Source organism: Anomalospiza imberbis, chromosome 15, assembly GCF_031753505.1.
Source record: "Anomalospiza imberbis isolate Cuckoo-Finch-1a 21T00152 chromosome 15, ASM3175350v1, whole genome shotgun sequence".
NCBI classification, from domain to species: Eukaryota; Metazoa; Chordata; class Aves; order Passeriformes; family Viduidae; genus Anomalospiza; species Anomalospiza imberbis.
In genome coordinates this window covers 14,543,393-14,568,201 of record NC_089695.1, presented here as the reverse complement: position 1 = coordinate 14,568,201, position 24,809 = coordinate 14,543,393, and the positions used below count along the sequence as shown (strand labels likewise).

The window sequence follows — 24,809 nt, the reverse complement described above, 5'->3', positions numbered from 1 at the left end:
CGTTCTGCATTTATCAAAGCTGACAAGGAAATAAAATGCTTGAAATCCTTTCTGTTTGCTGTGCATGGAGACGAATTATTGCAGAAGCAATAGTACCACGTGCTGCCAACAAAAATACAGTAGTGCACAAGCTAAAAAGTTATGAAAAAAGGGGGGTGCAGTGGTTAACATCTATATTATTGCTGCTTTCATTTGTTTGCATGTCTTGACCTTATTGGAGAGCTTATCAGGAACTAGTTCCACACAGACATCATGTTTACTGTCAAGGGATATCAAATAAATGACAAATAACTGCTTTTGGAGTTCAAAGAGCAGAAAAATAACACAAGCCAGGATATTTACTGCCTCATGTTTAACTCACTCACTTGTGTCTTACTCCAAGATATGCTTGAATGTTTTAGCCATGGTTCAAAAGACAAATCAGAAATCAAGGGAGGATTATGGACAGACAAACCTTTTTCTAGTTCCTTCATGCTTGGTGGCGTGGGTATGACAGGAGATTGTTTCAAGGTAGAGCACTCAACTACTTAACAAAAAATAATTTCCTAAATAAGGCCATTCCTTACCCTGGAGGAGTAAAAAGCCGTTTTTGATGGATTCCTTTTTTCATAAAAAATAGAAAAGAAGAGCTATTATGTCAGAGAGCTGGGATGGGATTCATGCAGCTGGAGCCATCATCTGAGCTCCCCCTTCACCATGAAAAAGAGAACAGCATCTCCTGGAACAACCAAACCATCTCCTTGTAACCAAAAAATGCACCTCAGAAAGGTGACATGACCACCTCCAGGAGAGGTGAGTTCCCTCTGGATTATGCATAGTCCAGACAACTGCAGTAGATTTTAATTTTTTGCAAAAAAATTAGAAGAAATTACTGCTGCCTTCAGTGTCTCTGTAACACAGAGGACCTGCTCCCACAGTGGTTCTTTTTCCATGATTTCTCTCATGATGAACTGTCCATTCCCCACGTTGCTCTCCAGCCTGCCCAGCCTTGTGTCCCTGGTTTCTGTTTCCTGGTTTGGTTCCTGCCTCACACTGTGCCACCCTTTTTCCAGTTTACAGGACTACAGCCTCAAACACGTTATCATAAAAAAAATTGTCCACTGTAAAGATTTGCTCATAAAAAAACCCAGCTCTGTTCACAAATAAATTAAGAATGTGATTAAATCCCAGTGAAAGCACTGGAACATAAGCATGTGCTGAAAGCCTTTCCTGAACAGGGGCCTATCGCCTCCCTCTTCCTAAAACCTATTTTGGTTGAGCTCATATTTCTTGTTGGCAAGAACTTAAAAACAAAATGAAGGAAAAAACTTTTCCCATAAAAGCCGAGCTTAATAGACCACTCCAGCATCCTTAATTGCCATATTTTTGTGTATTGATGCAAATAATTATTAATGGCCCATTTTAAGGAAAAGGCTATATTTCATATCAAAAATACACCAGAAAATGAGTTAGCACTGTTGTACACCATGATGCTTTGCAAAGTTAATCAACCTAGATAGTTGGAATGTGGAAGAATGTTTTGTTTCCAAGTGGAAAATTATTACAATATCCAGGGGGTTGTTGTCTTGCCAGCTGCATTTTAATCAACTCTTTTTTTTTTATATGGAATGAAGGCCATGAAACATCTGAAAACTGCAAGCAACCTCTTCACTCAATAGGGAATAAAGGAAAAAACAACAAAAACCCCAAAAGCCCAGGCAAATTTTTTTTAAGCGGGTGAAGGAATCCACTGATGTAATAAATGTATCCATATATTCCAAGTATAACTTGGAGCCAGTCTAGTTATAAACTCCTTAAGATCAAGGTTCATCATAAAACTGGGCCCTACCTTTGTTTTCGTAATACTAGCGGTTGCCACTAGAATTCCTGAACCCCTTCTTCACGCCATCTGGAATGCATACATGAGCAAGTTTATGATGAAAAATATACTGTGCACTAGAGCTGGGCTCTTTCAGGGTAAAAGCAACTACAAAGGCAGTAATGTGCAGGGATTGTACATTTATTTTATTACAAGAGTCAATGTGTTCTTCTCCTTTTGGTCTAACCAGGATGGAGGCAGATTTTAGAAGTAAACTTTGCAAATGGATATGGTGGTAGGAGCTCAGGTTTGTTCTGTGCTTTCTGGAAATGAAAAGGACACACCTAATATCTTTATCTACTTAACCCTGTCACTGTTTAATTCTTTATATAAAATTTCAGTCTGGGTCAGCAGTTATGTCCAAGGTTGGCCTATGGCAGGTTTTATTTCATATGTCACTCTTGCACCTTGGAATTCATCACTTCTATTACAGTAATATTGGAACACCAGGTAGCAAAATTCCCTTTGGTGACTTCCCTGCTACAGTTGAAAAGTGCTAAACTCTGGTCACCTTAAAATTTTCCTCACAAATGCCACAACCCAACTCCTAATCTCTGTGCATTTTCATTGTATGTGTTGTTTTATTCTGGGTCATTTTTTAAGATGATATTTTGTTTTGCTGTGGAGTTTTTAGCAACAATAGTGTGAGAATTACCTTTATTCTTTTACTCTTTCAGATTCTCAGCCTGATTTTACTAACTCTTGCTAAGATCAAAATGAATAAAGTAAAATCAAACCTAAATTTCAGATTAGGGTTCCGATTCAGGAAAGTCCTTATGTGCTCGATTGAAAGAGGATGTGCCATTTTTAGCCAAGTCAGTGTCCAGATGTCATGTGTTGTTCTGCCCCTTGAATGGAGGCAAGGTGAATCAGGCATGTGTTTTAAATCAGGTACACGCCTGTGCGTTTTCTTGGGCAATGATGGAGTTAAGCCCATGTTGAAGTCCTGGTTTAGGGCTGTTAAAGGCCACTTTCCCCCCAGCTTTTCCCCTTCAGCTCAAAGAGATAATCTAGGCACAAATGAGCCTTTCCAGCAGGAACATCCACTTTATCATTTGCTAGGCCAGTGCACAAGTATCATCTTTCTGATTTAGTGAAATAGAGGAGGGACATTCTCTGTCTGCAGGGCCAGATCCCACGAAGAAAGGCTCTTGTAACAGCACAAGAATGCTGTGAGCTTCACAGATAGAAGCACTCACCAGATAAGGGCAGCAGACACTCAGCTGCCTGTGCACCCTCCCTTCTCCCCAGCAAAGCCATCTCTGTCTCTCTCTCAGGGCTCATTCAAGGCTCTCCCAACGCTATGGTCCAGCACCAGGGAGGTGAAACAAGCGACGCCACAGACGCGTGCTGCACACAGGGGATCCACTCCTGCTTTGCTCTCCTCTCATTACTGGGTACCACAGACTTCTGTCTTATTCAGAATCTTACTCTCTGCTACGAATCTGGCACAAACATTTCATTAGCACGAATCATGTGACAAAATAAATTCTGAAAATGCCTCGGACGCCACCAGGCCAGGTGGGCTCCTGACATCCCTGAAGCTCCTGGCACAGCCAGGGCTCTGAATGCCCTGCAGCCCTCCCATCTCCACTGGCTCCTATTGAAGCCAGCCCAGCTCCTGGCTGCTCTGCACAGGAAACCTTTCCCAACAGCAGTCCTGTTTTCAACAGTAACTGCCAAAGCCGAGCCAAGGCCACGCACAAAAAGCCCAGTTTACCAGATGAATTCCCACAGAACACAAGTGACGCTATTCAGGGTCTCATAAGCGGTAGGTCAGGGAATAAGGTGTTAGGACTCCTAAAGTTTAGCAGGAGGGAGCTGCTTGTCCCCTGGCCATAGGCTGCCTGCAGTACTGCAGGGCTAATTGCTGCACATTCCTCAGCCATGATGTCACTGGATGCAAACTCTTTTGCTTCTGTGGATGGAGGGAACTTGTGGTGTGTCTCTGAGACACCCAAAAATACATGTGCTGACCCTTAAAAAAAAAAAAATCTTTTACCATATACCTAGCAGAGCCAAACTAAATGAAGCTGAGGTCTCTGTCCAGCATTTGGAAGCCAGTTAAAATAGGAAATCAGTGTTTCTCTAAATACACAGAGTATATTACCTTAGTCATAAAATTGGGGACTTTCAAATCTAATTTGTTCAGCACTAGTGCTGTTGAAGGCTGGGAAGTGTTCCAGAGGAAATCACCTCCACGCAAACAGAGATTAGCAGCTCCCCATTGCAGACATATGGAAATGATTGCCTATAATCTCCGGTAATTGTGGCTGTATTACATTCAAATCCTGTTTTCAATTTTCTTAAACTTCTAGACTGATTGTGTTATTAAATCATGCTGGCTGATGTGTTTAATAAGGACCTATTAAATGTTTATAAAATTAGGGAAATAAATACGGGCTTTTAGTCAGATTGTGTGATGAATCTGGTAACCTATTGTTAAAAGTAGTGCTGGTAAAAATGTGACTAAAAAAATCAGATGTAAAGGTTCCCTTTAAACTAAGAAACCCAGTATTCAATGCAGATCATATCCAAAATGATCTTTGCAGATGTTTAGAGGGAAAAGAGGAGCCAAATTAGAAAGATCTCACTGAGCAGTGGGAAGAAGCACTCCCTGCACAGGGTGAGGGATCCTGGCTTCAGGCTGTGCCAGGAGGGCACAGAGCGAGCCCACGAGTGGCCAGCGTGGCTTCTGGGCAGCTGGATGGCTGCAGCAGCAGCACTGGGGCTGTTGGAGCCGTGTGGCACCAGCTGAGGCCATGCTCTGTCCTGGTCACCTCAGAGTGCCCAGCCCTGAGATGGATGGGCCAGAGCCTACCATGGCCCCACTCTCCCTCCTCTACCACAAACTATCCCCTTAAATCACTAAAGAGCTCCAAGGGACCCCGACAAAAATTGAGCAAGGCAGAAATTATTTATTTTTAAATCCGGGGCTGTGCATCTGACACAGAAAAGAGGCTAAAGGATCACTCCATGCCTCCTCCTCCTACCTTCTGCCCCTTTCCTACACCAGACACCAAGCCTTTTTCTCACAATTAATCACCATGAATATCTGCTTGCAAGCCCAGTGTTGCTTTTTGGAGGCAACCTTCAGTTTTTAAGAGCTACCTCTGGGCTTTCTTCATCCCCAACTCCCTTTTAGAATAGCTCTCACCTGGCTGTGGACATGCACACGTTTACCTTGCTTTAACCACTGTGCACATGCTAAAGTAATTCTGTGCTCTGTCTTAAGGGCAAACATGAACCTGTTTTCTCCAGCAAATTAATCTTTTATTTTATTCTTTTTGAAGGGAGGGGGGTGAAGAGTAAGGGGGATTATAAATTAATTAATTATTGAGTTTTTCAACATAAAATGCACCGCATCATTATCTTTGCATAAACACACCATCTTTTAAAAAATATAACTAGCCCATAACATTGCAGTTACAGAATATGATCAAGTAATGAGGAACTTGCATGGTTCACATTAGAGACTTTGAAAGGTTTGAAGAGAATTGGATATAAGGTTAATATTTGGCAGAGCCTTGTAAATAGCCTGATTGTTATTTTATATTGGCTGAAGTATAAAAATCTGTGTTGCGTGCCAGCAAAAGCCGAGTGGTGTGGCCAGGTAGTTACATGGCTCTGTTGTTCGCCTGCTTCACGTAGGAATGTTCTTGTTCTCAGTAGGTTATTTTTTGTGTGTCTGCTTATACTCAGCTAAAATAGAGCAAGGACCCAGCACGGCAATTATTTTTACTAAATTTTGTTGGTCTGCCCTCGGGGGACCTTCTCCCAGTTTAATTGTTGGAGGGATTGTTGCCTTCTGGGATTTTATTTCAAAATGTTCTTGTTAGAATTTGCTTTCTTAACAAAGTAAGGGCTTTTATTTTATAAAATTTAATCCCTTTCTTCAATGCACATAAAAATGCATAAAACGGTGTATCCTGAAATTAATAGAGGTGTTTCTTGTTGCACAGATTTCTAAATTATTTGTCTAAAGATCTGTTTAGAATTGATTATATTACAGGGGTATAAATCTTATGCCCACTCCCCCCATGCAGGAGGTTTGGAAGTGAATTCAAGCAACCCAACTACATTTTATAAGTTAAGACAAACATGGGAGAGATCATTTGTCTCTAGCTGTACATGAAATAGCTTATAATAGTTGCAGCTGAGTACATGAAGTATATGTGAGAACTGCTTTGATATAAAGCCCATCATTGGCCTACAAAGATATTGCATTTATGCCTCTGACAGGATTCACCCATAAATAATAATAGGAGAAAAAAAATCCAAATTTATAAGCAGCTATTTCTGGGTTTATTTTTAATGTGACTGAGTATTTGTCCCACTTCTCCAGCAGGCACTACATTAAGCAGAGCATGGGCAATCTGGTTGGAATCAACTGAAAGAAAATAAATTCTGAAATGTCCCCTTGCTCGGCCACGACTGGTCAGAGGCATGGGACAAGCTCCACATGAGGACAAAATACCCTCCTGCCACATCATACAAATCCAGGAGCCACATAACCCATTTTTGCTGGTTTTAGATTAGTTGCAATATTTGTTTGTTTGGAGGGAAGCTGTCTGTCCCTTTTCTCAAACATATGGTTCTTCCCCCATTGCCTTAAATTATATTTACAGGCTATGAAACCTTTGTGGGCTAAACCTCAGCTCGTGTGAATTGGCATCCTCTGCTGAAAGCAGCAGAGCAGTGCTGGGGTCTCACTCTGAGCCTCTCTGTGACAGTCTACCTGCTAATTTATTTTGGAAAAAAAGAGTGGATGAGGTCAGACTGTGTTCCCCTGCTTTCTCCTCCTCAGCTGCTTTTTGCAGTTAACCCAGCATCTGTAATTAATCTGATAGTCAGCGCCTCCTTCATCTCCCCCTCTCCCCTCTGCACCCTTGGGGAGGCTTGGAAGTGAAGCAAAGCAAGCTAAGCACACACATGCAGGTAGCTAAGCTCACCCTGGATGTCAAAGCACTGTTTTCCACCCAAAATAAAAACAGTGTGTGGACTGAAACTCTGAAAGGTAAACAAGGCCCTTGAGCCTCTAAAAGTAAACTTATCAATTAGTGCATTAGAAAAGCCTGGATGTCTGTTGTCAGCCCCAATATTAAGAGCATAGCTCACATACTGGGCTCATTCATGAATTAATTGTGAAGCAGGCTTGGAACCACCAGCCCAAATTTAAAAATCCTCCACCTCAGGATGGAAAGCACAAACATCTGCCCCACTGGCTTTGCAAGCCCTCGCAGCGTTTGCAGGGAGTTTGGGAGGCCTCACACAGCAGTCCACATCACAGAGCCACCACACGTAATGCAACATAATTTTTGCCAATTAGTTGTCTCTCTTCAGGAAAAGCCTGAGGCGGATGCAGCAGACACATCCCTAGAGAGCCTGGTCCGTCTAGGTAGGCTGGAGATCACTGGCAGATCAGTGAGACTCTGTGTGTGTGTGTATAAAAAGCAGGAATGGGGAGAGCTCACAATACAGCCAGTCTTCAATATTCCCAGCTCTTGCACAAGAAAAAAAAAAAATCAGAAATTCTCATTTTTTATGCAGGATAAACAAAACTCAAATAGCAGCCGTTTAAAAATTTCTTCTTATTTGACACCAAAAGTGGAAGAGAACCAATCAGAGGAGGTGAAGTTGGAAAAAAAAAATAAAACCCCCAATTTTCCCCACAAAATAGAAAAGTACTCAGTTCAGCACTTTCACAAGCTCTTCATTGTTGCTGCTGTCAGAGCATATTCTGAGATTGGTGTTATGGTGTGACTTTTTTTGTAACATGGGCATGGCAGCCAGGCTGACTGAGGGCAGGAGGCTGGGGACAGCCTGTGGGGCAGCAGCACCCTCAGTGTGGGCACCCTCACCCTGTCACACACTCGGGCACCCAAGGCAAGCTGCTCCTCATCCTGTCCCAGTTCTTGTGTCTGCAAGAAAAGGGTGGGCAACTCCAGGGGATTTTTAGGTTCCAACAGTGAACATCCCCTTGAATTCTTTGAACGTAAAAACACCACTTGACCATCATTCAATCAAAGTGACTTTCAGTTCCTCACAGATCATTTCTGGGTTTTGGCTCAAATCTTTCTTTGGATTCTTTACCTTCTGAAACTGCACAGGAGACTCTCATCCCACAATAAGCAGCAAACTCAGTGGCAATGCATCCTGAAATTATAAGTCAATGGCAATATTTCCACAAGATTTGAAGAACTGGATTACTGTGCTGGGACTGGAAAAGTCTGCTCTTGGCTCGGTGCTGCAGTGCTACCCCCTGCCTACCCTTACACATGGTTCCTCTTAGGCAAGTTAGAGGAGTGGGGAGAAGGAGAGAACAAGTGAAACAAGATGATTCATGGAGATTCCAACCAGCAGATACTGGCCTAGCTCCTGGGGAAGCTCCCCTGATTTCAAAGAGGAAGAAGTCTGGTAGAGGGGACAGAACTGATGCATGATGTGCTGATGGATTCAGATGGAGCTCGATGGAGCTGCCATTTGAGGAGGTCCTGGGGGACCACAAGACATCCTTAAACAGGGAGTCCCTGTGAATAATGTCTGGTACCTCTGCCTAAGTAAAAAACTGGCAGTTCATGCAGAAAGAACAACTAAATAGGAAGAACAACACTCCCTTGGCAGGAGAAGTTGTGAAAGAGGCTTGCTTTCAGACTGGCTGACAATGCGCGCACAGAGAGAAAAATCTGGGTTTTAAGTCAGTGCACTAGGCAGAATCAAGGCTGGGGATGAGATGGGGTATGTGTGTGAGTGTGGGAAGCAGTGGTATTTGGCATGGATGTCAACTTGCTCAGGCTGTTTGGGGATGGTATGTAGCACTTTATTGCTTTGGCTAAGCTGTTCTATTGCACAAGTGACGGCTAAAGGCTCTGAAAGAAAGGGGAAGAACGGAAAAGTGAAAGGTGGGGAAGTTTCAAGTTTTATGTCAGAGCAATGTCAGGCTGGAGAAGAGAGAGGGATGATGTAATAGGTGGGGGGGAGAGGGAGAAAAGAGGTTAATGGGGAACAGTAAAATTTCAAATGCAGTATTTTATTACAGTATTGAAACTGATGCTTACAGTTTAACAATAGGGCTGGCATGGAATAGCTTAGTGGTGTGAGCCAGCAGTGCCAGGAGGATTTATGATTTTTTTTTATTAATTTTAATATTGCAGAAGGAAAGCCTCAGTCTTGTTTGGGTTGACAAGCCTCAAGCCTGGTAAATTGGAGTATGCTTGGAAGTGCTGGCCACTGGAAATCTGCCTGAGCTCCTTGCTGCAGGGGAGGGAGCCAGGGCTGTTGGGTATTTAATGGAGTCTGTTGTTTCCTTTAGAAGCAAAAGAGGAAAAGTGGCAGAGAAAGCAGAAGCAGAGCTACCTGTGGTCAGCCATTGACTCCTGGGGAAGAGACTCCCACTGGAGGTGCCTCTGCAAGCAGGGAACCTTCTCCAGTCTGCCCCCAGCCCATCTGCAAATGACAGAGATGCTGCCAGAAAAGCCTTGTGAGCCCAGACAGGGTGGAGCTGGGCTCTTTATGAATCTGGTTTGTGGCCCAGAGCACTGTACAATAATAAGCAGCTTGTGTGGTCGTGGGAGGCTTTTCTGAGTCTCAGACACAGAGATTGAAATTGTTTCCTGTGCTGATGGTCAGCTCTGGGTCTGTGTCAGTCCCACATACATCCACAGACCCCGGGGATGTTCCATGCCAGGGTGGCTGTGGGCAGGACTGCAGGGCAGGAAGGAACACTGAACAGGGAGAGCTGCAAAGGGGCTGGAGAAGCCCAAAAATGAGGGAAGGTGGTCAGAGTGTTGGGAGCTTGGCTGTTGAAAACAGACTCGGAAGGTTCCTGCATACCCAGATTATTGTATGAGGCAAAAGAGATCAGGAGGGGAATCTTGGACTGAACATTTTCGTCACTTGTGAGTCCTAATAAAGTCTCCAGGCACCATCCCACTGGCCCAGCCAGTCAATACCCTGCACCCCCAGAACAACCCCCACAAGAAAGTACTGACAGCCCCATTCTGCTGCATGCATGGCAAGGGGGACAACTGTAAACAGCAGATACTTTAAGTAATCAGAGGTTAATTCAACAAAACACTTGGGACGTTAAGTTAAAATGCCCAGAAAAATTAAGAATGATGCTCTGTGAAATAAAATAAAATAAAAAAAATCACTATTTATGTCCTATTGCATAGCAGAAGGCACAAAGATGTATGCATTTCTTTTTCAGTGGGAAGAGTTTTTGCCAACACTTTCATGATCCAAAGGAGGCAAAGCAGAAGACTGAAGGCTGTTCTCTCCTTGCCCTGCTCTTGCAGGGGTGACACAATTCTGAGGTTAAATTCTAGCTGGTTACCCTGTCCCCTAAATAACCAGCTCCTGAATGCAACAAGACATCATGGAAACTCTTTAGCTGCCTCTGCCGCTTCCTGTGTTTGATCTGTTTAGAACTCAAAAAATAGACAAGTAAATGAAAACCTAAGTCCCATGCCATCACAACCATTGTTTCTAGAAGGAGCAAAGGAGGTTTTGGTTCAGTGAGGTGGCAGACAAATGCCCTGAGGTAATGTACTTGGTTAAGAGAAGGCAAAAAGAACACCCAGGAGAGATGTGTGGACCTGGGCCACCTTCCAGAGGTGGCAGAGGGAGTTTGTCTGAGCCCCTGGCCCAGGGGCATCCACGCACTGGGTATACAGAGAGTCAGATACAGTCTGTGAGGGCTGGCAGGGATATGGCTGTGAAAAGCTGTGCCTGCTTGCCATTAACAAAGCATTTCCCAGGTGCCCATTGGAAATTTAAATTCTGTAAGTTTTAAAATTTTATCTTTGCTGAACCAGCTGTTACCTTCCTCACAGATGTGCACACACACAGGAAGAGAAAGTGGCATTCCCAATCCCTCACAGGAGATGCTGGAGCCTTTTACCAGGGAGGGCTGAAAGCCTGGAGCTCCTGCTCGGAACCAGACTCAGCTCCTTGCCCCTCATGCTAGGGGTACATCCTGCCCGGAGCACAGAGTCTCCTTGGCATGGCTGTGACTCCAGGGCAGTGCCACCTGAGGGGTACGCGTGAAACTCCGACCTCTGCCGCGGTCCTGGTGACACAAACCACGCGTCCCCTGACCCCTGCCCATCTCACACGGGAGGCTGGGTGCCGAGATCCAGGTGAAGGGGGTGTTTGGCAGCAATCCCAGTGTCCTCTAACACCCCAGGACCCTTCCTGTGCCACGGACAGCGCCGCTCCTTCGCCGCCACCGCGGCAGCGAGAGGTGACGCTCTGCAGAGCAGCTTGCCATTCTCCAGTTTCCCTTAGTGACCAAGCTACATATGTTCAGAAAACTGAATTTATGTCGGCGGCTTGTTGTTCCCAGCCAGAAGATTCGGTCTGATTTGTATATAGCTCTGCATAAATTCCTCGTTAACCTTTACAACCATCTGGAGCGGGAGTCGCTCCCCGCACCGCAGCGGGCTGCGGCAGCGGCAGCGAGCGCCGCCGAAACCGCCGGGCTTCCCGAGGCTGTGCCGGGCACTGCCGGGCAAGGGCAAAAAACACCTCTGTGGGGTCCCCAGACAGCCCAGCCCGGAGGGAATCACATCCCGAGCGATACCCTTCTCCAGAGGCCAGGGGTTGTTATTCCTCTCCTCGCACAGCACAAACCCTCTCCCCTCTGCCTCCCCGTTTAAGAACCGGCAGCTGCTTAATGCGAGGCTGCTCAGCCTCCGACGGCAGCCACGCGCTTAATGCTTCAATTTCCACATTTTATTTTATATGTAATTTAAAGCCCATGGTGCCTTAATTGTAAAATAGGCCTTATTAAAATAATAGCTTGAGAAGCAGTGGGGTACCCTGCGCAGCGGATTGAAGCCTTCTATCTTAACTGCTGTTTACAAAAGATTTAAAAGGGAGGTACAACCAAAATAGAGCTGTAGAGATGTTTCCAGTGTGAGCGATGGACCAAAGACCACTGGATAATTAAGCCTCTTTCCTTTTCCTTCCCCTCACCCACCATGCTATCGCTCACTCTCTTTAGGTATCCAGAGCCACCCTTTGCTGCATTTATGATTGATGATGCAGTGCACATACTTCGGTACCAGTAAGCAGCGTGGGGTTTTGATTAATGATGTTGGTGGCACTCCCAGAAGACCAATGGCAAATAATATTGTTATCCAAAAACAACTAACATAAATAGGAAAACAGTGGGGTCCTATGAGTTTGGGGAAGCCCTTCTAGTCTAAAATCACCCTTCTGCTGTGCAAACCCTCCTTTCTGGAGACAGCCCTGAGACATGGAGGGCACAATCACAAAACTCTGAGCTGCCTACAAACTCCCTACATCTTGTCCCATGCAAGGGACAGTCTCAGTCCCACTGTAAGTTAGGGGTCCCTCAGGGCTGCTTTGATTTATGTCATGCCTCAGGTCTCTCAGGTAATGAATGAGCAGGATGTGACCAACCACTTTGTCACACCTGATCTTTGTGGAGGTCGGGAGCAGGCTGGCACAGCATCCTCAGGCAGGGTGCTCTGCCCTGGGTACCGCCAGCCATCCCTGCGCAAGCCAACTCTGCAGCTGAAGGAGAAGAGGGGCCACGGGGTCACTTGCAACATCACAGTACAAAAACTGCCCCCTGAGTCTGGCATGAGTTCCATTTTGTCCTCAGCTCTGTGTGCTCCAGACACACTGGGGCTTGGGAGGTTTTCCCCCACCTCCACAGCCAGCGTTGAACCCGCATCCTCTCGAGTCTGCAGGGCTTGGCAGGGTTTTGTTGCCTGCTCAAAGGGCATGTGCATTCTTCCCATCAGACTTCAGTGGGACACCTCCCCTGTCTGAAGGAGGAAACAGGAGGCTCAGAGCCCCGGGGTTTGCATGCTGTGGCTTCTGAAGCCTGTCTTGCTGCCAGCAGGAGCAGTCAGTGCTCGCGCTGGAGAGCTGGGTGACTGCACTTCTGTGCTCACAGCAGCCCTACTGACAGTTCTCCTGGTGATGAAAAGCCCTTAAAAAACAAACCAAAACCAAACAAAAACCAGCTGCAGCTCTGTGGATGTACTTCAGCAACATCAGCAGATTGGTCCTAGGGAGGAGCAGTTGCTTCCTGGGATTAAAGGTCCCCTTGGCTCAAGGACTTTTGGGCATCCTCACCACTATGGACATTCCTGAGGTACCAATGAAAAGCTGGTTGGCTGACTGGTGGGATCAGGCTGCCTGTGATCCATGCCATGTACACATCCCCACGCTGTCTCCACTGGAGCCACAGAGGGCAGGGAGCCTGGTCACCCCCTGGCCTTCCCCTGGCACTGGACACTGCCTGCAGCACCCTGACATCTGCTGTGAGTGAGTTCAGGCACTCCTTACACTGGAGCTGTGGGTGGGCAGCATCCCAAAGAGCACATACCACGCTGGGCTGCTGTCCCTGCTCTGAGCACACCCCAGCACAGTGCAGGACTCTGTGTTTCCAAAGCTCTGGAGAAGATGGCAGGGGTTCCCATACAGCCTGGGCTGTTTACAGGAACCTGCACACTCCAGAAAAAGATAGGAGCAGGGCCAGCCCTCAGCCTGCCAAAAAAAGCCCCATCTGGGGCACCAGGCACTGCCAGAAGCTGTCACCAGGCACAGGCAGCTCCAGTACAGCTGCTTGCTCTGGGGCAGAACAGGGATTGGGGAATCTTTTGGCATGTGCCAAAGGTTCTGGTGCAGATCTGGGGATGGAGAGGATAGAGAGGCACATCTAACAACATGACATCCCAATGGCAGGGTGTCATCTTGGGTGCTGGAATCACACAGGGCTCCACAGCCTCCTCTCTCCACCTGCTTGCTGCCTACAAAACCCATTCCCCAAGGGCCACTTCCAGCTTTCCAAACCCATCAGCAGATTCACACAGCTGCTATTTTAAAATAATAGAAAAACTCACTGTAGAAATAGTCCCCCTTTTTTTTCATCTTTTAACAGTAACATTTCCCCTCCCAGCACTCACACTGGCTGGAGGCCCACGGCTGGATTACTTAGTCTGACTCCTGAAGCAGGAACAGATTTACAATTCAAATTCTCATGAAACGGCAGGGTTAGAAACTTCCACAAACTTTATATTATTGGAAAGAAGAGATTCCCAGAAAGGGTCTGAGCTAACTGCCTTTAAAGCTGTGATGTCTTTACTGTATAAAGAAGCTCTTTTAGGTGTGTTTAAAATGCATTAGTGCTTCTCTTTACCCTCTGTCAACCCTGACAGAGAGCTAAGTCTACACAACTTTTAAGGAGAGATTTTGAGAACAGTCTGAGTAATTTTTAAATATAGGGAAAAAAGTTGGTTTTTGTTCTAAAATAAAACATGGGGTGCATACGTAGTATATGCTCAAAACAAGAGGCAAAGCTTCATCCTTTGCAGGGGTTGCAGATCAGACCTGAAAATTAATCATGAGATACTTCAGTCTCCCACCATTTCCAGCCAGCAGCCATCTACAGCAAGAGGACTTGAAGTTTAACATCAGAAACCCACAAATGTACATGTATCTGTTACTTACTATATTTTTATTTATACAGTTAAATGGTGATATATAAGCCAGGCAAGGGTCTTAGTAAAGGTTTGAAAAAGTAATTTCTTTCTTAGAATATAATGAGACATTTATAGAAAGTAAAACATTTTCCAAATATATTTGACCTTATTAAAAATTCTATTTTAGTGAATGTTTCAGATTTTATTCATATTTTTATCATCCTTATATCCCAATTCACTAATGAACCCTAAATTGGATTAGGCAATTCTAAAAGGGGAAAACATGGGAAAATATAACAGGAACAGCAAATGAGTCCATTCTGAACTCTGCAAACTGAGAGCAGATTCTCATTTTTATCATCTTCCATAAAATGACTCTTTTGGGGTAAAGGAGGAGAAGAATGACTTTTCTTTGACCTTCTCTGGCCAATTTTTACTGTAAACCAATATAGCATCACTGTACTGTACCTGGGATCCAAAACAAGCATGTCTGCCTTGCAATATCTCTGCAGGAATTATCAGTAATACTATATGTTCCAGTTTCAGATGGTTCCAATCAATCTTTTAGTATCTTACATGTCTGCCCATTAAGCTCGAGATGATCGCTTGGACTCTGAACTCTCGCTTTCTTTGTAAAATCATCTTGAGTAATATTAAATCATGTTGTTGGAGCCCTGGAATTTCTGGGTTTCATCAACATTTGCCCTCATTTTTCACATGGCAAAGTTAAGGAAATATCTGGTAACATTTTAATTCCACGTTATTCAATGTGGCTTGTATAGGTGTGGTGCAATCAAGTCCTACATAGGAAAGGCTGTTTTGAAGTCCTGGCAGAGCGATTAGCTGATTCCCCAAAGATATGGATATAAATTTCTCCTAGGCACATCTGCCCTGTCTGCTTTTAATTTTGAAACACTAGCTTCAATTTAGAAACCATACTGCAAGCTCTCCCTTTTGTGAACAGAATGACATAATTTGCTGAGCAAAGACCCAAAGCCAAGCTTTTTTTGTCTTGAGTAATCAGCGAGTAGTAACCAACAGGCAAATGTTCCTGCACTAATTCCCTGCCTTCACAGGTTATTGCACTGTGTGGATCAGGGCTGAATGCTGGGGCTGGGCATCCCCCCTCCTTCCCAGAGCTGCAGAGATCACCTCCTCTCACATTCTTGATCAGCTTCCCTGCAGCAACAGCAGCAGCACATCACATGGAAAAGCAATATTAGGAAAGTATTTAATGTATTTATAGCTGTCTTTTAATGACATTTACCAGCTGGAAAGGAGAAGGCCTGCCAGCACCGGGTGATCAATCAGCTTTGAGGAACTCCAGCAAGTGCTCTCAAGACCACCAGAAAGCCTTCCTCCAGCCCTGGCTCCATCTTCTCCCTTCTGGCTGCAGATCCTTGGGGCAACTCAGGCTTGACACTGTGTTTGCCTGGCCCTTATCACAGCAGGACCTTGAATTTAGCCCAGGGCTGAGGCTGCTGCACAGTACAAATAAATAGTGCTGATTCTTAGATCACAGTGCAGAAATTTCTGTTCTACATCAACCAGGCAATCTGCGAGCATGGGACCCATTAGGAACACCCCACAGTAAATTCCATGTGCCAATCAGTTGTTCCAGAGGACAAAAAGAGAGACTACTGAAGGCTGTGCTTGGCCAATGTTTGCAGCAGACCTTTGGATCTCTCTTTACAGCAAAATGCCATCACACAGAAGTTCTGGCTGTTGCAGGAGTTACCTGCACTTGGAAAATTGCAAAGATCAACCCATATGGAAAAGATCATGATTGAAAAGTCCAAGTAAAGCAATTTTCTCCTTCCCAAAAGATGTGGATATAAATAGAACAGTGCCTGAAAATGAGCAGGCAGAAATGAAATACAAATGCAAACAGAGAGCAAGTCTTTTAGAGCAAATAAAGGTTTTACTATGTCTGTCCCCACACAGAGCATCCAGACCCATCAGCAACACCAGTTCTTTCTCTACCCTGATGCCCCTGCTCTTGTGACAGTGAGTGAGGCTGGACACAGCCACTCTGTGCAGAAAGGCTGAGCCATTATTCTGCCGAGGTTCAGGCTGGCCTGAAGAGGAATAACTGAACAGAAGTGCACGTTCCCGTGACCGCATTATCCAGAGAGAGCCGAGCCCACGCTGCTGATCCTGAGCATCCACACGCTCCTGCACAGAGCCCCAGGGGACACACTCCAGAGCTGCTCTCTGAGCATTATGTCAACCTTTTGTTTCAACATCAAGGGGTCTTCAGCCATCTTATCTGTTACTCTAATTGCTCTGACAAGCTGTGGAGGTACACGTCATTTAATGAGTAAACCTATAAAATAATAATTTGCTGTCTGTGCGCTTGATGCTCAGAATCTGCTGAAATTTCGTGTGGGGGGAAAGCTCCACTGGGCTTGAAGAATTACTTTTTTACTTCCCCCTTTTGCTCTGAAAGGGAATTTTACAGTCACTGTAGGAGTTCATATCTCTCAGATTTCATTTCTATCCCTCTTTCTCCCAGTACAAATCATATCTAAAACATCATGCTTGTTTGTTCTTGTTATGATTTGAAGTTCTGAGCCTAATTTCTTTCTTTTGATAACTGAGTTGAAAATCAGGTAGGAAATAAAGGTTTGCTAATGCTCACCATTTACAAAAGAGGTAATGACAGTGAGAAGGCAGAGGACTGCTTCATCAGCTCCCTGCACAAATATTTAACAGCACTACAACGAAACAGAGCTAACCCAAATCCCAACCAAAGTCCACTTCCCTCCCTACTCTGGAAATGGATGCACACACCCTTAGGAAGGGTGATTTTCTTTGAATGAACTGGCAGTGCAGTAGAACTGTTGCCTTCTCAGAAAGCTTTGCCTGTGGACAATTTCCTAATGGATTTTCAGAGCCCTCCATTAGGGTTCTTTAGCAGAATACTTGGACAATTCCTGTAGATAAAAGAAGCTAAAGTATCTTTTCCTAGATAGTGGCATAAAGATATCAAACAGTACTAGCTTTGGAATGAGGTTACAAGTTTTGTGCAAAAGGAGCTACAGAAAGAAAACAACAAGACTGAGTGGAAAGTTTAATGTCTTAATGTAAGTGAGAAGAGCTGGAAGTGTGGGGTATTACAGCGAATATCACTTCAGCTATAGAATTCAGCACATGTTCCAGAGAAGAAAAGAGGCTCCTGGAGAGAGTGAATGCCAGCACAACTTTGGGGGTCAGGTGTTTTCCTTCTTTAATACAGACTAATAAACTTTCAGAAGCACCGAAGCACTTCCACCACTGGTGCTCTGCTTCATCTGCTGCACCTTCTGTAAGGGAATGTGTACCCAGTGGTTTACAAACAAAACCCCAACAGGGCTTAAGGAGTCCTAGAGAAACAGCAAGATGAAATTCTTTGAGCTGCTGAAGCAATTGCAGAGGAAGCCTAAATGATGAATATGTAGAGATGCCAATATGGGTAACGAGAGCAGCTACAAATGGCATTATGCAAGGACTGTCATTTTCCCTGTGTTTGTACAGTGCCTACAACCAGGGGACCTGACCCAGCTGACTTCCTCTAGAAACTGCTGCAATCCAAATAACAAATAAAAATAATGGGATTAAATCTGAATACATGATCCAAGCCATCCTGCCGCAGGGCAAACACAACCCACCAGCTGCCAGAGGGGAAGGCAGGGAGGAAGAAATTTTCCCCACAGGCAGGTCATCCCATGGCTGCTGTCCCTGAGGTTTCTTGGATCCTTCTCTGAAATGTCTTGTCTTGTAGTCCTCACTGTGAGAGACAGGTTACTGAACTAGACGGACAAGCAATCTGATCCACCATGGCAATTCCTATGATCCCATAGAGAGCCTATGAATAATTCAGATTTTCTGCAAAAAATCCCCCACACTTCATGGAAGTTAACTGGTGTCTCCAAGAGAAAAGATCATATAACATCTTTATAACTGAGTCATCATCACTATTTATGTGTGTATTTGACAGTTTATGGGTACCTCCCTGTTAAAACTAGATGTAATTAAAATTACAATTTATCTTTAATAGATTGAGATGTCACAAAGGCCCGGTCACAAAAAGCTTTAACCAGACTCTTCGATGGGTCAGCAGTAAAAGAGACTTTTAGTGAACTTGCATGAAATGTTAATTATTTCAGTCTCAGTCTTACTTAGAGGATGTCCTCATCCTTGCAAAAGATGCTGTGGGCTACCCCAGGTGCAGAGGTTCAGGAAGAATCAAAAAGGGAAGAACTGGGGGGGGATCCTCTTCACTTGGGGACTTTTCCTCTGGGACTTCAGTTTGATCTGAGAAAAGCCTTCTGGGAGCATCTCTGAGCCTGATCTAGGGGACTGCCAGCTCTCAGGTGACCAGTGGCCTGTCCACACTGGGCAATGGAGACTCCCAAGTGTCTGGTATTCCAGAGCACTCCTGGCTTACCCTAATAACAATAATGGTTTATTGTAAGGTCAGAGCTACTCTCACAGTCCCCTTTTCCCTTTGCTTCCCCACATATTCATGGAGAGAGGGAGCTGCTCAGTGCTTCTTGCCCTCCTCTGTGACCTCTTGCATGACAGTTGCTCACATCAACAAGATCTTATTAAAATATCCACAAAAAGTAGGGGGGGAGTGTTTTAACTCCAAACAGAGAAATTTCTCTTCTGAGAAACAAAATCTTGAAACAATTCAAAAAGTTTGGAGCTTCTATCAGAAGGAAACAGTGGCACTGGAGCACTTCTGAAAATGTGTCTCAAGGTCACACTTCTGAGCTAGTTTTAGAGAACTGTGTCCAATATGTAACTTCCAGTCTCCAAAGTAAAAAAACTCAGTGAATATTGTAATGGTTTAATGGTAGTAGTTTGGTAAGGACAAGCTAAGCTCTTGAGAAGCAATAAGTGAAGTATGGGAATTAACTGTAGGAAAATGCACAGGAAAATACAGAAAGATAAACATTAAGTGCTTCATGGCCTTGAGGAATAAGCACCTGCAAAGCAGGAATCTGGTCCATATAAAAGGATACCTTGTAAAGACAAATATTTGCCTACAATATACATATCTCTGTGCAGACACAGGATTATTTGCACATACAGACTCTATTTCTTTACTTGCAAGGAGCTGAAATTCAATATAAAGTCAGAATGTCTATGAAGAGAATTAGAAAAGCTTGTAAAGGCATTTAATGGAAAAGTCTATGTTGGAGTAATGTAATTGGTCCCTGCAGAGTATTATAGGTTAGGGCAAAATCTAAAATAGTGACAAAGGAAGAGAAGGAATGGATACATGGGAATATTCCCCTTTTTCTCAAGTACAGTAAGTCTCAGTCCAGGCAGAAGCAGCGGAGGCTGGTGCAAAGAGCTCTGGCCTCTTCTTACAAGCAGGGAACAAACTAAGACTCAGAAATTTTAAAGGGCTACTTAACTTTCCTCCTGCATTCAGAGGAGAGCAGGTGGGGATCTCATTGCAGGTCAATGGGAATTTCACAGTGGCCCTAGGGGTGCTGCAGGAGCTCATATTTTGTTCCTGCATCTTTGAGGATGTACTGTAAAATAACACTTCGCCCTCATTATGGCAGCCCCTCCAGAGCATTTCTTTCAGTTTTTTACATCACCAAGCTTTACCTCATTGAGGCTGTTGGATATTTATTGCCATTTTCCTTCTTCAAGCCTGAAGAATCTGGCTTTCTTTCACTAAAGATACTGTCATTGACTTCAGAAGAACTGGAATCAAGCTGCCCCACCCAAAGTTCCCAAATCAATATGCACTCCTACAAACTGCAACAGGAAAAAATACCTTGTAAATGAAGGACCTCAGGAGGAAGGGAGGATGGCTTACATTCAGGGATGACCTCAGAGAGCCTTTGCCTCCCTGGGAGTGCAACACATCAGTAGTGCATATTCAAGACACATGAAGAACTTAGGAAGTACAGAAACATGGACTCAGATGTGTCATCCAAAGCGTGTGTAAGAACAGCTGCTTAAAAATAATGTTTGGGGTATGTCTTTATGCAGTGACAGGAAAAGAATTCAATGTCAAAGTAGCCACATGTGTTGCTTTACTCCCAAGCACACTGTGGTCTGATCCTTAATTCTTATGACGCCTCCTTGAACTACAAACCCATCCATACACATCTTTCCACACTGCCCACAATAACACATGGATTTACTGAGCCCTGCCATTTGGGCTGCCCTGCTTAGAACATCCTGAAAGCCCTCAGGATAAATCCCACTGACAGACCAAAATCCTAGCGTGAAAAATGCTTGTGTTATTCATAATACTGTCCAGTCCTTCCAGCCACACAATACTGATGTGCTGATCTGAAACACAGCCCTCAATAACCATCACACCAACTTCTGCAGTCCAGGGAGTGCAGTTTAGGCAGTTTCTGGACTGCAAGCTCTTTGGGGATGCATCTTCTGTTGGGGCTTGAGTGACTGAACATACTGACAGCACTTAAATAATATATCCATATCATCACCATATAAAAAATACAGCCCAAAATCTGTTCACATGGAGATTTTGCTTTCATTGTCACTTGGATGCTCCTAACCACTTTCTCTGCTGCTGAGAATAAAGCTGAACCTTCCTCTCAGCTCTGTGCCTCTGCTTCCCTGCCTTTGAGTGTGCACCTACTTGGACTCCTCACTCAGCAGAGAAAAGCTGGCTCTGATGTTTAGGGCTTCCAAGGGTGGTCTTTTTTCAGGTAGAATCTTGTTAAAATCATTAATAAATCAGTTGCAGCTCAAAGTGCAGCTGGGGGACAGTGACTTTTTGGAAGCTGAAGAAGACCTTGGAGGGGTTGCTACAATGCAGTTACTGACAAGCAACGTGAGCCAACAGAAAAAAATAGGCTGGTGGGCAACTCAGTCCAAGTGCATTCAAAATTGATCCGTAGGGATGGAAAGTGGTGTCAGGCAGACTGTTAAATTGCTAGCTAAGAAAAAATAAATAATATACTAAGACTGTAAGTTACAGGTGTTCTGATCTTCCTACTTTCACAACTTGGTTCAATATTTAGCATATGCTGGTAGCATTTTTTTTTCCTAAGTCAATGGGCTAAATCAACTATGTTTTCTATGTAACATCACAGCCTGAAATGGAGAAGCTTGCTGCAGTATTCCAGGCTAGACAGCTACTTTTGTCTCTTTCTCTGTTTCGTGCTTAAGAAAACAGTTAAAAGAAAGGAAGAGTGGGGAAAAAAGAACTACACGAAAGAAAAAAAAAAGTAGATAAATGGAAAAGGAAATCTTAATAAGGTTCTTTTTTTCTTTTTTCCTATTTTTTGGAGGCTGCTGTATTAAATTAAAGTCATACATAGGTTTCAAAGAAAATCGTATGTCGGTGGAATGGTGAGCCCACCTGACAACGCATGCTAACAGAATTGTAAATGTAAAGGGTAATGCTTGTCACTTCCTGACAGCTCTAAATGGCCTTTTAGTTCAGTACGCAGAGCTGTCATAAAAAAACATAAAAATGCATATGCAGACAGCTGAAACTGCAATGCACATCATTATCTGCAAATGGTATAAGTATCCTGAACAAAGGGCCTTCCAGTTTAAGGACAAGCATAAGACATTTTTCTGCCTCTAGCCTTAAAACAAAGTGCTGTCAAGAAAACAAGATTCTCAGTGCCAGAACTGAGGATTTTCTGTCAATCAGCAAGGTGCTACATTTGTACATATTTTTCTGACCCCAAATATGAGAAGAGCATCCTTAACAGATGTGTATTTAACTTCTGGCAGATACATCTGTTTCTTCTGGGTTTTTTATTTTTTATATCTTTTTTTTTCTCCCCCTCAAACACACTGCTGAGCAGAACGTTTTTGTTGTGTACTTATTAGTTCCTTCTATCCTGGCTTTTCCCCCTTGCTTGTTTAAATCATGGTGGTTTCACCATTAGTGTGCTAAGATGTTGGAGAACTTTAAGGACTAATGTTAACCTGGTATGGGAACCTCCCAAAAAAACCTCCAAATCTGTTCAACGACCACTGTGCCAGTCTGGTGATGGTTTAAAATTTTTCTAAGTTACAAGTTCTTTCCAGGACAGTTTTAAAACACTCAGAAAAGCAATGAGTGCTTAGCAAAGCTGTTAATGTCCCCAAGGAGCATGAAGAATCAGCCTGTTCCTGCAGCACTCCACCAAGTGTTAGTGAAAATAGGAAGCCCAGTGTGGTGTGAGCACAGTGGCTGATCAATGACCACTTGAGTGAGGTCTAGGCAGCCCCCAGCACTTCTGTTTTCCCACATGTGCCCACATTTCTGCTCAGGACACCTCTCTAAATAAAGGCTGGGCGCTGTATGTTACCTGATATGATTAAAGGCTCAGGAAGAAAAGCAACCAGTGGTCCATGTTGAATGCTCTGCTCTAAGGGCACACTGGTGTGAACAAGAACTCCCACCCCAAGCATTAGAGTTCACCTTGTGAATGTATAAAAGAGCAGCAAGAGAGCAGTTGGGATTCCTTCCTTTTTTTTCTTCCTGAACCTCTCATCCAGAGCTCATCCTGACTGGCAGCACTCACAGGAGTCCACTGCCCCAGCCCATGAGCACACAGTGACAGGACAAGGGAGAATGGCCTCAGACAGAAAGAGGGTGAGTTTAGATCAGATATGATGACCAAAATTCTTCCCTGTGAGAAGAGAGAGTGGTGAGGCCCTGGCACAAATTGCCCAGAGAAGCTGTGGCTGCCTCATCCCTGGAAGTGTCTAAGGACAGATGAGGCTTGGAACAATCTGGGATGGTGGAAGGTGTCCCTGTCTGTGAGCAGGGTCTTGGAACAAGATCATCTCCAAGATTTCCTCCAAGCCAGGCCATTCCATGATTCTGTGATTCTACCACTGAGACCTTCACTAATGGCTAACCCATCCCCTCCCAGCAAATCACGTTCACAAATACTCATCCAGCAGCTCAGCCAGAAAAGCAAAGGTGGAACATGGATAGCCACCAAGTACTTGAACAAAAAAAACCAATTTTCCCAGCTGCTGGACATCCAAGGATGTCTCCCTCACCTTGGTCCCAGTTTCACTTATACACTTATGCAGATACCACCACACTCATTAAATTGTATAAAACCCCTTTTTTACGTGGATTGGTGCCTCCACCATATTTTCAGCTTTTCCTTGCATTGCTTTTCCTGCTACTCTCCCAGCCCTTGGCTCAGGCAGCATTTTAGGATCTGTGCATGCAACAAACAGAGTCTTGTGGCCCTGAGCACAACTTTCGGTCTAGGATCTGGTGTGCACAACACATCTTTGATCTATTTCCTCAGTATCTTGAATTAGCCACCAAATTTCTCATTCAGGTGTTATCTGCTTGCAGCATAAACTATGGGAATATGAATCAAAGATATTTGGGTTCTGAGATTATGGAGGCAAAATTTCTCAGTCCACAAGAAAAGTAAGGGAATAAATGTCATAGAGGAAAATTCCCTATTCATCTCATGGCCTATATTTACAAAGTGCTGTGTCTGAATCAGTAAATTTTCCAGCATGAAATTGCCCTGAACAGTTGCTTAATGGGATCTTAATTTTCCTTTAATTAATCACCTTTAGAATTTCTAGCTGTTTCTCCATTAAAATCCACATTTATCATATGTGTAATCTTCATTCCTTTCTTCCAAAATTGCCCAAAGAAACCATCAAAGGCTAAGGCTGCAACCCTAAAAATTTATTTCTTTTGTATCTGCAGAAAGATAATAGGGGAATACACAGTCATCTTGGAAAAATACAGGTTTTGGCTGAGATTTTAAAAGAGATCTAGTTTCTGTTTGCCTCTGCCTTCATGACTCTGTTTGAGACATCTGAAGACATCTAAATCTGAAGCTTGGTTCCTGTCTCAGTAACTGATTCTAATCCAAGCTCAAGAAAAATCACATCTTAATACTCACTCAACAGCCTTGCTTCCAAAGCTGCCTCGACAGATGCCTAAATAACTGAACACAACTCTGCAGCACGTCCTCCCCAGAGTCTCAGCTTGCACATGTGCCTTTAAAAAAAAAAAGCCTTGCAGACTATGTGTAAAAGCCCCATCTGGTGATGCCCAACACAACAGTATGTTTCCACCTAATTACAGTACACTTAAAAAATACACTGTGCATTATTGACACAAAAACACAGGGATATACCCTGTCTGCTAATCAGTGCTGCTGGACAGAAGGAAAACGTTTCCAACCCCGGTGGAGTCAGCTGATGAACCAGACTTCCTACAGGGGTGGGAGAGGAAGGGGAAATTAAAAGCTGAAGTAAGTTTTGGGGTGGAGGTTGGCACATTTGTGAGAGAGGTGTGCAACATGCCAGTTTTTCACTGCCACAAAACAAGAGCATCACTGGTTTCCCTGCATGCCTGGCCTGAGGACATGTGTCCTTTCCTGGTGGATGTCTTGCCCAGCCCTTGTCTTTGAGCACAGCTTTTGTACTGCCATGTTTTAACAGAGACAGTGTCAGCTGCAGCAGTGAGAATCCAGGACTAATACCAGCAGCTGAGCTACAGCAGCCAAAATACTTCA

General features: G+C 44.2%; 1 long non-coding RNA gene across 4 annotated transcripts in view; it reads right to left on the bottom strand.

Moving 5' to 3' along the window:
- LOC137483156 (uncharacterized) overlaps positions 1-24,809 on the bottom strand; it is a 110,547-nt gene that overhangs the window by 46,480 nt on the left and 39,258 nt on the right. Inside the window, exon 3 of one of the 4 annotated variants that reach the window (XR_011004378.1) lies at positions 15,505-15,800. The exons of the other annotated variants lie outside the window; for them this stretch is intronic. This is a non-coding gene — a long non-coding RNA (uncharacterized lncRNA). Of the gene's footprint in view, positions 1-15,504; positions 15,801-24,809 lie in introns of those variants that run through there. 4 annotated transcript variants of the gene reach the window in all.